The 12008-nt window shown below is 32.8% G+C and overlaps 1 protein-coding gene across 1 annotated transcript in view; it reads right to left on the bottom strand.

Annotated features, from left to right (window-relative positions):
- The window catches only part of CDH9 (cadherin 9), a 137460-nt gene extending 126741 nt beyond the window's left edge, over positions 1 to 10719 (bottom strand). Inside the window, exon 1 of the mRNA XM_043887366.1 lies at positions 10491 to 10719. The gene's annotated coding sequence lies outside the window, so the exon portion shown is untranslated. The remainder of the gene's footprint in view (positions 1 to 10490) is intronic.
- Between the last annotated feature and the right edge of the window lie 1289 nt (positions 10720 to 12008).

Here is a 12008-nt window from a genome sequence, read left to right as displayed (position 1 = left end):
AGACCAATTGCTGAAGACTCAGATCCAAGGCTGAGAAGTACTGATGTATTTCTAGATATGATGAAGGGTGGGTTAGGGGTAAGGGAGAAAGGGTTACTGAGATATATTCTTAATTTACAAGATTATAGTTTGTGGAATATATCATTAATTAAACATACTAGAGAACAGACCAAGATTGGGATTGACATATATACACACTAATATGCATAATGTAGATAGCTAATGAGAACCTAGTGTGAAGCACAGGGAACTCTTCTTAATGCCCTGAAAAGAAAGTGAAAAAAGAAAAGAAAGTGAAAGTGAAAGTCACTCAGTTATGTCCAACTCTTTGTGACCCCCATGGACTATACAGTCCTTGCAATTCTCCAGGACAGAATACTGGAATGGCTAGCCTTTCCCTTCTCCAGGGATATTCCCAATCCAGGGATACTTAATGCCCTATGATGACTTAAATAGAAAGGAAATCCAAAAAAAGAAGCGTATATGTAAAAAAAAAAAATTATTAAACATACTGTTGGGTAGGTGAGCAAGTAAAATTTCTTATCTTATTGGAGAAAAGAGATATGAAAGTTTTCATAAGAAGACTGGTTGAAGGGCAAGACAGTAAAAGATCAATGCAAGATATGAGTAGTATTTTATCTCTTAAGATTTGGTATTTTGCCTTGTAACACAGAATTACAAATCATAAAGACATTTTTTTCTATGTATGTCTTTTGAAAGCAGTGAAGAAGAATAGAAAAATGGTATTAGCTTAACTTGGAAAGTAGCTTGTAAGTTATAGTCCAACTTATTGTATGCTCCCTATTTCATATTAGGATTATTGATTTCAATTTTGGGATAATATCAAAGAGTTCAATTTGCACAGGGCAACTGGAATGGTATAGCAGTCTATAAAATGTTACTTATTTTAAAACTGAAGTAACAAGGTCTGTTCACACTGAAAGGAAAGTATAGGCTGGACAATGTTTTTTTAATGCTTTTCTTTTAATACTATTACATAATGGTGAAATAAAAATTAATACCAAGGAAAACTAAGAAAAAATAAAGAGAGACAGTAAAGATAAATGTTGCCACTTATGGCAAGAGGAGATTCTCTAACAACTGAAGCTGTTTGGAAATAAAAGTGATTTTCATGCGATGGTCTTCCCAGCACATGTCCCACAATAGCATAGAGCCTTAGAAGTGAAGCGGATCTTCAGTGATGAATAAATTCAAAGCTAAGAAAATGAAATAATCAGCCAATGGATAAATTAATTTCTACAACTAATCAGATCTTGTTCTCTTGATAGTGAGCTTAAAAGAACATAAAGGATGCATATAGGATTCTGAACAGACTTCTCAATAAACCTGCACATATTTAGAACAACACATTCTGCTATTGATGTTACGAGAAGCACTGCTTCTACCAGTGTCAGCGAACTGTAAGATGGGCTGTCATTTCCACTAAATGAAAATGGGACACAATCAGCTTCTTAATGTGAACAGTTCATAAGTATCAGTTTTGGGATTCTTGAGCAGTCAGCATGAAAATACTTTTGCTAATCTGTCTCCTCACACATACACCTTATGTATATTAACTATATAAAAAACAGCCTTACCAGTTTCAAGTCCTGATTTTTCTTAATGGTTCTCCAAAATCTTCATGCAGCTGAATGCAAGTCAGGGCTACATTGCCGGACCTGTAGTCAAACCCACTAGTCAGTAGTACCATTTCTCTTTGTTCCACTTATCTCGTCTTAATGAATTGTGACCTCGGTAATATTCAGCTCCCCAAAACGCCCATCCCCTGAAGAAGGAACTGGCAACCCACTCCAGTATTCTTGCCTGGAAAATCCCATGGACAAACGAGCCTGGCGGGTTATAGTCCCTGGGATCACAAGAGTCAGACATGACTTAGCGACTAAACCACCACCGTAAGGCCCATTTCCAGTTAATTAGAAGGTAAAGTTGGGAGAAGTGGAATGGAGCAGAAGTGTTTCCATCAATAAAATTGCCCGTTGAATATACTGACCAATTTTTATTACCGTCACATCTAAGGATCTCCTCGAGTTAGACTACTTTTCTGTTACAGTTCACTGAATCATCTTCCTGAAAAGCAAGCCAAATTAAGAATGAAAAAGCACTTGTAGTTAAATATATTCTGTCTTGGAATTAGAGAAGGTGTAGGGGTAGGAGAAACTGAAGGTGTAGGGGTAGGTGGAAGGAGCAAAGCAGTAAACAGGAAACAGAAATAGCAGAAAACTAAAACTTCAATGAAGGTAAGAAAGCTAAAGTAGTTAAAAGCAGCAAGAGAAATAAATTATCACAGGTCATTGCATCAGAAAAAAAAAATCTGCCTTCTATGAATCAGTACAGATTTACATTCAATTTGGTAGAAATCATTGGGAAACAGACAACTCAAATGAAATCTATTTTAGCCACCAAACAATTCAGAATTCAAACAGAAGTGAAAGGTTAAAAGAAGATGGATGTGGATCATTTTTTTGCCTCAGAGATAATAGTCATAGTTAAAGGAGAGATATATTTAACATTTTCAGCACAATACATGTCACCAAGCATATTAGAAAATTAATGCATTATATATAGTTAAATACTTATATACTTGCTCAGTGGCTAAGTCATGTCTAACTCTTTGTGACCCCCCCATGGAAGGCAGCATGCCAGCTTTCCCTGTCTTTCAGTATCTCCCGGAGTCCTCTCAAACTTATGTCGATGGAGTCAGTGACGCCATCCAACCATCTCATCCTCTGTCACCCCTTCATTTGATGTATCTTATCAGTGAATTTATTATTGAGAACATTTTAATCACATGTTAAAGACAAAAAGTTCTTTACATAATCTTAACATACGCTTACTTTCCTATATATTAAATAGGTTAAAAAGCTACTTTTAGTGGGAATTCCCTGGTGGTCCAGTATTATTGCCTGGGGAAACCCATGGACAAAAGAGCCTGGCAGGCTACAGTCCATGGGGTCACAAAGAGTTGGACATGACTGAGCGACTGAGAATGTATCCACCGGTGACCAGTGGTTTCACTGTGTGCTTTCATTGCCAAGGGCAAGCCGTGTGGCATGACCAAGAAAAAAAAAATCTACTTTTAGTAAAATGATTACTTAATACTTAAAATTTTTCTCATCTTGGGGATAAAGATTAATTTCATATGGGTTCCATTGACATAAGTCAAAATACTGGATGAAAAGTAATAAAAACATTAAATGATTACATTTAGAAAAATGATATAGAGCTGTAATTTTAATAAAATGTGTATCACTGATAGTTTATAAAACATCTTATTTATAGAATGTCATTGCATTGTAAGACTATATATAGAATTCTATAGTTACTTGTTTTCTAAAATCTGTTGTCAAATCCATATTTTATATGAAAATATTAGTTATAAATATGTAAAGATATGTTTGTCAAAACCCACCATCTAAATTAAATTTTCATTCTGGGGTAGAATTTACTCAACATTCTTTCCATTTGGGTTGTTTACCTACATTTTCTTAGAGTTTTAGACGAGTGCAACTTAATGTGTGTGTTAGTCGCTCACTCGTGCCCAACTCTGCAATCCCATGGACTGCAGCCCATCAGGCTTCTCTATCCATGGGATTTTCTAGGCAAGGATACTGGAGTGGTTTGCCATTTCCTTCTCCAGGGGATCTTCCCTACCCAGGGATCGAACCCGGGTCTCCTGCACTGCAGACAGACTCTTTACCAACCGAGCTACCAGGGAAACCTGCAATTTAATAATATGGTCTTTGAAGTATAATGCGAGACATACACAACTGACATATTTATCCTGAAGTAAAATTTTATTCCTCCCTGAAAATGCTTAAAGCTCAATTTCAATGTAAAACTTCAATAAACACAGTTTAGTCTTGAGTGAAATGGAGAGGAATCTTTATGCCTGTGTTTAAATAAAGAGTTACAATGACTCCAAAGATAATCCTTCATTTGTCAGCAGCAAAGCACAAGAAGGTTTGGGGAGACATCAGACCCTCATGATAGCATCATTATTATTGTGTATCTCTGCTACTGAGTCTGCCATTGAATCTCACTACTTTTTTAGTCTCCATTCTGTCATTTGGTCTCCATAAGTTTCAGTATTCATCTTTGGGCATTTTTAATTATAAACTCAAGTAGTTTCCTGATACATATTTAGTTTAAAAAACTCTGTTAGAACAATTGCCCACTTAGTTTTCTGAAATCAATTTTCTAAATTTCCAAAATTGAAACCTTCTTATTTGAATAAAACAATCTTCCATATTTACCTACTGAAAGCAAAATTTAACATAGGTCTCAAGTCCAAAGTAGTGAGCTTGAGACACATGATGCACACACACACACACACATGTATATATATATATATATATATACACACACACACAATATATATAGACATTTAAATATATAGATATAGATAGCATTGATTAAAAAAATCCTCATTTTAAAGAGCTAAAATAACTATAATATTAAAAATTTGAAGCTTATTATTGTTATTAACTATTTGTATTTCAATAGAACTCCTTATTCCAAACTGACTAAAGTTAATTTTAACTATAAAAAAATTATTTCTTCCCGATATGATAACATTCTTCATTGTTAATGACTGTATCAGGAAACTTAATTCTAAGCTAAACATATAAGAAAGATGATTTTCATATGTGTTATTATAATCATATTAATTATTTAGTCTTTGGAAGAGTTAAGTATTAGCAGAAATACAAACCTGAATCTTATCTAATACTCTTGTAATCAAAAAAGCATAACTGAATTGATAATATATATAAAATGTCACATCATCTAGATAAACTGACAAGATTTAGGGGAGAATGAAAAGTATTGCTTTTATTCTAGTAGTTAAACCTATTTCAACCCTGCTCATTACATGCATAGTTAATTTGTAGTATGCTAAGTTATAAAATTAACCTGGAAGGACTGGAAGTAATACACATATTTATCCTTCACTGATTTATTAAATTATTGTATATAAGTTATATGACATAAAGCAATGGTATTTAATTTCAGTATCATATTTTTATTATAAAGAAAATTTGGATAAGCAAATAGTTAATTTACTCAATAATATAAGAAATATAAAATGGCTATTGACACCCTCAACTATGGAAAATGACAAAATAAATCATTTAAAATTTCATCATATATGACATGCTAGTTCTATATTTTAAATAAATAATAAAGATCTTATTTTCCAATAAAAATAATCTGTTTTAACCAATTTGGCTTTAGATAGCATTAAAATTCCTACTTTATTTTCTACCCACCATATGATTGGGTAAACAGATTATAATTTTATGAAGTCTTCAAGAATTGTGCACGTTAAATGGAAGGTGATTATTTCTAGTTATGGTTTTAAAAAATGTAAGGGCAACTCTCCCTATCTAAAAAAGTCAGCCATAATACATGAACTTTGTGTTTAAACTTTTCCAATGTTAAAACATAGTTTTAACTCCTATTTCATCATTTGTTCATAATATCCATGATTGCCAATAAAATAGATTTTTACTGTTTAATATTACACCATTCTACTAATTTAAAGGCTATAATAATTTGTACATTGAAACAATTGATCATGTTATTCCTTTCTATTTTTTCCATTATTTATTTTTGGGTACACACAAACACATACACACAGATCTACCTATAGATACAGATACAGAAATACATACAGATGGAGATGCATAGATAAATATATAAAGATATAGACAGATAACCCTCGAAGAGGGCATGGCAACCCACTCCAGTATTCCTGCATAGAGAGTCCTCATGGACGAAGGGGCCTGGCAGGTTATAGTCCATGGGGTACCAGAAAGTCAGACATGACTGAGCGACCAAACACAGTACACAGCATAGATAGATATTACTTTGTAATTTGACCTGTAAATGTTCACCAGTGTTTCATCTGTGGCTTAATTACCATTACAGTGAAAAGAGATTTGAATTGTGGCATGTTTATAACACATAGGTGTTAATATTTTGAAAAAATATCTCAAGCAATTATATTAAATCAGTTCAATAACCTGTTTTGCTAGAAAAAAATAGATGATAAAGAAATTATTTGTCTGAAGGAAAACACCCTTTGAAAACTTGTAGTATTGAGGGCCTAGTTCATAAAAGCACTATATTTCACATGATATCTCTTATCACAGGAAGAGAATTACTGGTGTTTATTTTCTTAGATTACACATTGCTATGCATTGCTGTCATTCTTATTACACTTCCTTTCTGTAAATATTGTTTCTTGTTTTTTATGAATTTCCTAAGATCTTGTTTCAGTAAATATGAGGAAAATATGAATATTCATTGGATACTCTATTAATAATACATAAAGTGTAGTGATTTTGACATATTCCAATATAAATTCTATCAGGTGTATCTACTTCTTACACATTCATCTTTAAACTCAAGAATCAAATAACAACTACTAGTCACTGCTATCTCCATTCTTTCCAAAATGTTAATCTCAGACAGTGATATAAGGAGTAGGTTTTTTAATTAATGCTTACAAAACAATCATATGCTCTGGTGTTTCATTGATTAATCAGAAAGACCAATAATTATCTTGCTCATGAATAGAAATATAGAATATGAGTACAACCATTCCTCCTGCAATTGATTTATAATTTAGCAAAGTGATTGAATAGGGAAAAAAAGGAAAACCTTGAATGTCACTTTAAGAAAATATTCAGTTCTTCTCCCTTCTCCTTGTCTCCACCTTTTCTCTTAAAAATAAATTGTTGTTCAGTCCTTAAGTTGTGTCCAACTCTTTGTGACCCCATGGACTGTAGCATAAAGACTATGTATTATACACACACACACACACCACGGCAACAATAACCTCATGAGATTTCCATTTGCTCTTCATAAGTAGTAAAATCCATTATTATGACTTTTATGCTTTGGGAGGTGTCTTGATAGTGTTAATATAAAATGTCTTGGTTAGGCTCCAGAGATCCTTCTTTTACTCAGGCACTTTGCATTCTTAATGTGGCTACAAGACCATCTCTCAGCAGTGCTAAATTTAGGGACAAGTACATTAACATATTAGGACTGCTATGAAAATGTATAAGAGTGCTATAAAGATACTCTCCTCACTGTGCATTCCTTTCCTTATTTTATTGATGAGGATAATGGTAGTTCCAGGCAGAGGAATTTGAAGTGACTCATAAGAAAAAAAATAATAAACTTTTTCAGGATGTTTAAAACAATCTAGTATTTTCAGCTAGTCACTGTGTGTGTGTGTGTGTGTGTGTGTGTGTATCCCTGATATGATTCTCATGCTCAGCTTTCACATAATGTTCCCAAGTAATGATATATTTTCACAAAGTGTTGACAATTTTCATAAATAATTTGACATCCTTGGTTATATAATCTGATTTTCCTAAACCTTAGTTTTCCTGTGCAACATCAGAGTTGGAGGTGGTTAAAACCGCTTTTCTAAAGTTCTAGGATTTTATGTTAACACCTAAATAAGAGGATAAGATGTCATAGACATTAAGAGGTTTGAGGTGGGTATATTTTAAGACACAGCTCATTTTGAAAACAGATATGCAAGCTACAAAGGAAATGATTTCTTTACCTTAAGAAATGTCTTATTCTACAGTAAAAATAATTTATTCATAAATTTACATTAGGTAAAAACAAAGCTAAGACCAATACCCTTTGGTACCATTTAGAATGTTTTCTTCTTTCTTAAGAAAACATAAGGAGATAAATTAGCAAGTAAAATGCCTAAGAACCTTCCTAGAGCTTCTATAATAGAATAGAATAATATATTATAATATATTTTGTATGAATATATATTATAAGATACTTATATATGTGTCCTTGAAGTCAGAGGTGCAAATATTTAAAATATCACATTGGACATTTTTAAAGTATCATACTCTGTTTTTTAAAAACATTAGATTTATTTATACTTTATATTTAAAATAAAGAGTATAACAAACTAATGATCTAGTTTATTGAAGCATTTGTATTAACACTAAACAATTATCCATCTAGTCTGTTCACTTTCATAGAGAACAAGTTACAGCCAATGTTTATTCATGACACACATGCATGTTTTTTAATTAACACAGCTTAATTTATATTTTCTTGCATACAATATATTGCCATATTACTCACATATTTTATGTTATGTAATTTTAAGCATTGTCCAAAGCATTCTGATTAACTGTCCCTCCAGATTGTGCAAAGATTGTAGGGAATGCATGTCTGCCTTAGATCACTACTGATGTCTATAAAGAGGTAACTCAGCAGAATAAAAATCTCAGATGAAGTTTTTTTTTTTTTTTTTTGCATTTGGGGCATGTACCGAAGAAGGGACTTTAAACTGACTAAACTTTGTGTGTATGAGGGTCACAGTAAAATAACAAATACCCAATGAAATCTTTTTACACAAGGTGACATTCAGAAGAGCTTCTCATCTAACATGTAATTCATCAAGTAGAGCAACATAACATTTAAAGACATAATTTCAAAGCTAACTTTGATACCATAATCTTTTATACATAGGCTGTGGTACAAGACATTTTTATTCCAATTATACAACAAATACAATATTGGTGGTATAATTATGTGAACCATATCAAAATTGTTCTTAAACTCTAAATAGTATAAGGGGAAAATCATTTTTCTATCCTAGAAAGTAATATGATCTTAAATGATTTGCTTTTTCAGTCCTAACAAACCTTTCTGACTTAAAGTTAGTGAATTCTTTCTAAATTGATACTACTAATCTGCTTCCTCTGAAGCATTTTTCTATTCATTATTTCCAGAATTAGATTTGCTCATATCATGAGCTTTATCTTACACTTTCTCATGTTTCAAAACAAATACAGAGATGACAGCATTTCAACACCTCAGCATATATCTATTAAGTGAATACAATTATTTTGTTCACTTCATTTTAGAAAACTTCAGTTGAATCCATAATATGTTTGACGACAAGACCACACATACATGCTGCTCGTGTTGAGTCCCATTTCTCTGCTGCTATGTGCTGGAATAGCATGTTATTTCATTTTCTTTATTTTTCAAAAAACATCTACTGTTCAATCCTGTATTAACAAGTTTTGTAGTTACACAAATGATGTCTACCCTTGACATAGCACTGATTAGGTAATGAAGCAGTGTCTCAGTCTGAAAATAAGATCCATCCTCTACTGAATGCTAGAGGTTTTTAAATTGTACTTTTTTTGCCAAGTTAAGAACACTGAATGATCAAGTTCATTCTTAGTTAATGGCTGAAGATGGGCAACATTCTATTTCCATAGACAAGTAGAGAGCCACATGAAGATTTCCTCCTGTCATGCAAAAGTTACCACCTTAGGCAGTTACAAAAATCACTCATTTTTTATGCTACAGATTTCAAAGACCTTGTTAAAAAATCTTGATTATTAATCTCTTAGATATACAACACAATATTATATTACAAGTCTCCCAGAAAAGACTTCCAAAAGTTGATAATACAAATAAATGTGAACTTTACTACAGGTGATCACTGTTCCTTTGTGCACTTTTATCATTTAAAATAGATTCTGAGAACATACACTGTTAACAGTATCTAAATGTACTATAGAATATTGATAACCTTTTAGTTAAAATTCATCATGGCTTTTTAGAGATTAGCGTGCTTGAAAATATAATTGATGTGAAGGGCTATATTGAGCATGCAAGGTAAAAAAAAAAAAAGCTCCATTAAGTCACTGCATTTTCCATATCACTTCAAATAAAACACACCAATTTTGCCTTTGAAACTCCCTCCTGTGGTTTTCATCCAGTCTTTATTACATTAAGATACATTTGCCCATAATAATGGAGAACAATTATAGCCAACAGATGTACCCATTCAGAATGTTGACCTGAGTGAGAACCACAAATATGTGAAGAAACCTCCTTCACCAGGTAAAGTGATTACTATTATCCTGGCATCCTATGTTTATCTATATATGTGGTATTTTTATTATTTCTATGCCATTTCAATATTAAAAATAAATCACTTTTTAAGACATGATCAAGATGGTTTTATTTTTGACAGTTCTGACTCAAATTATGTAAGCAAAAGTTATGAGAAAAACAGGAGTCTATTTCAAATTAATCTAATAATAGTACACACAAACAAAATTAATATGTTTCAAAGCCACCCAAATCAACATGATGTGAAGTTTAGTTTTATTTTTTTAATAAAGCTCCATATGCAAATTTGAGCACTATAAAAAGAGCCTTGGTGGTATCAGTTTTGTAAAAGTAAAATAAGAAGCAAACATCGCAAGTTTTTTCCCTGAGTATTTTAATATCTTATCCAAATACTAAAAAATGGACTCTTACCTGCTTTCAAATGTTGAGAGAGAATGAAAGAGCAAAATATAGCAACTTGGAGAAAAGCACTATTTGTATGACTACATTACAAGAAAGCAAAAATTAAATAGCTTAGAATGTCAAGCAAAGTAAATGACATTTACCTTGTTCCGCAATGAAATTGAGTTTAGCCCTGCTCAGCGCTGACGATCCCGGCGTTGCTTCTCTCTCATTCCTTCTCTTCTCTTTTTATAGTATCTTCTCAGCTGAATCTTCCTGAGTCTCAATGTGCCTTCCTGTTACAGCGAGCATCACTTTTAACTCAGACAGGCAGGAAGCTGAAGCCGAAGGAACTCTCTATCTGATTGGTTTCCATTCAGCGTTTCTGATTAATAAGAGACGTCCCTCACATAGGAAGATATTGCCGCTGATGGCGCTGCAGGGCTCCAGGTTTGGGCTGGGAACTAAAGACTCTTTAGGCACGGCGATTTGCAGGCGAATGAAGTGGGAGGGCTCAAAGAGGGCTTTGTCAAAGACTCCCGTTAGAGAAAACAACCCAGTGTTTTCCGTCTCCGTTAATCAGCTCTGCTTAATATGTTTGCAGTGGGGAGAGAAAGGTCACAGCATGTCTGTAACCTGTAAATCATCTGCAGCAAATATATATCACATGGACAGTGTGGATACTCATAAGGAATTTTGTGTATAGTCCCCGCAGAATTCATGACTACCTGTTTCAATTTCAAAGTTTAAGAAAAGGAAGAGAAAGAATCTAAATTCTATTTATCAGTGATCATGAATTTTTATCTGTGTCTCCGAGTTTATAGACTAAACTAATCTTTCATTAACAATAATTTTAAGACATCTAATACCTTAACCTGATTTTTTCAGTAAAGAGAATGATTTTAAACATGATCTCAGATTTCTATAACATTTTGCTTATTAGTTGATAATGCAATTGATGTATTTTCTACCTTTCTTGGAAATGTCCACATATAATTGTGACCATAGCAACATCATAAAAACTAAATATTCCACCTGTTAGATTTGCTGCTATATATTGTACAACTATTAGAGAGGGTAAACTGTAACAGAATCAAATCTTGTTTCAGAAGAGAAGTTTCTTTAGTACTTCTGGAAATGGTACAATAAGAGAAATATTGATTTGTAGATAAATCCTTCTGAAAAGAAGTTCTAGTAATAGTTGTATGAAATGCATAGTGGGAATATGGCTCACTTTATAACGGCTCGTTAAATCACAGTAAGTAAATAGCATAAGTGCCAAAAATATCAATATTCTATTTGATGCTTCAAAGGAATACTGACAATAGAAAATAAAAATAAAATTGCCACTTCTTCCCCCCCAGTGGTGAAGCTTATCCATGAAGTGCAGATAATAGAGCTGCCTATCTGAGGTATTGTTATTTATGTGCATTATAGAAATTCCTTTCTTAAAAGGGAAAACAAATACTTAGAAAATACAGTTCCAGTTGTCCCAAAATAAAATGTGACATAGCTAATGCATGATAATTTAATTAGTAGTACACAATTTTTAAATATTTGTGAATTTAAAGTGTAGGAAATGGATACCCTCCAGCCCCCAACCAAGAGATGGTTAGATAGCATCACCTACTCAGTGGACATGAATTTGAGCAAACTCGCCTGGAGATAGTGGAGGACAGAGG

Source organism: Cervus elaphus, chromosome 25, assembly GCF_910594005.1.
Source record: "Cervus elaphus chromosome 25, mCerEla1.1, whole genome shotgun sequence".
Classification (NCBI taxonomy): Eukaryota; Metazoa; Chordata; class Mammalia; order Artiodactyla; family Cervidae; genus Cervus; species Cervus elaphus.
This window is presented reverse-complemented; position numbering and strand designations above follow the sequence as displayed.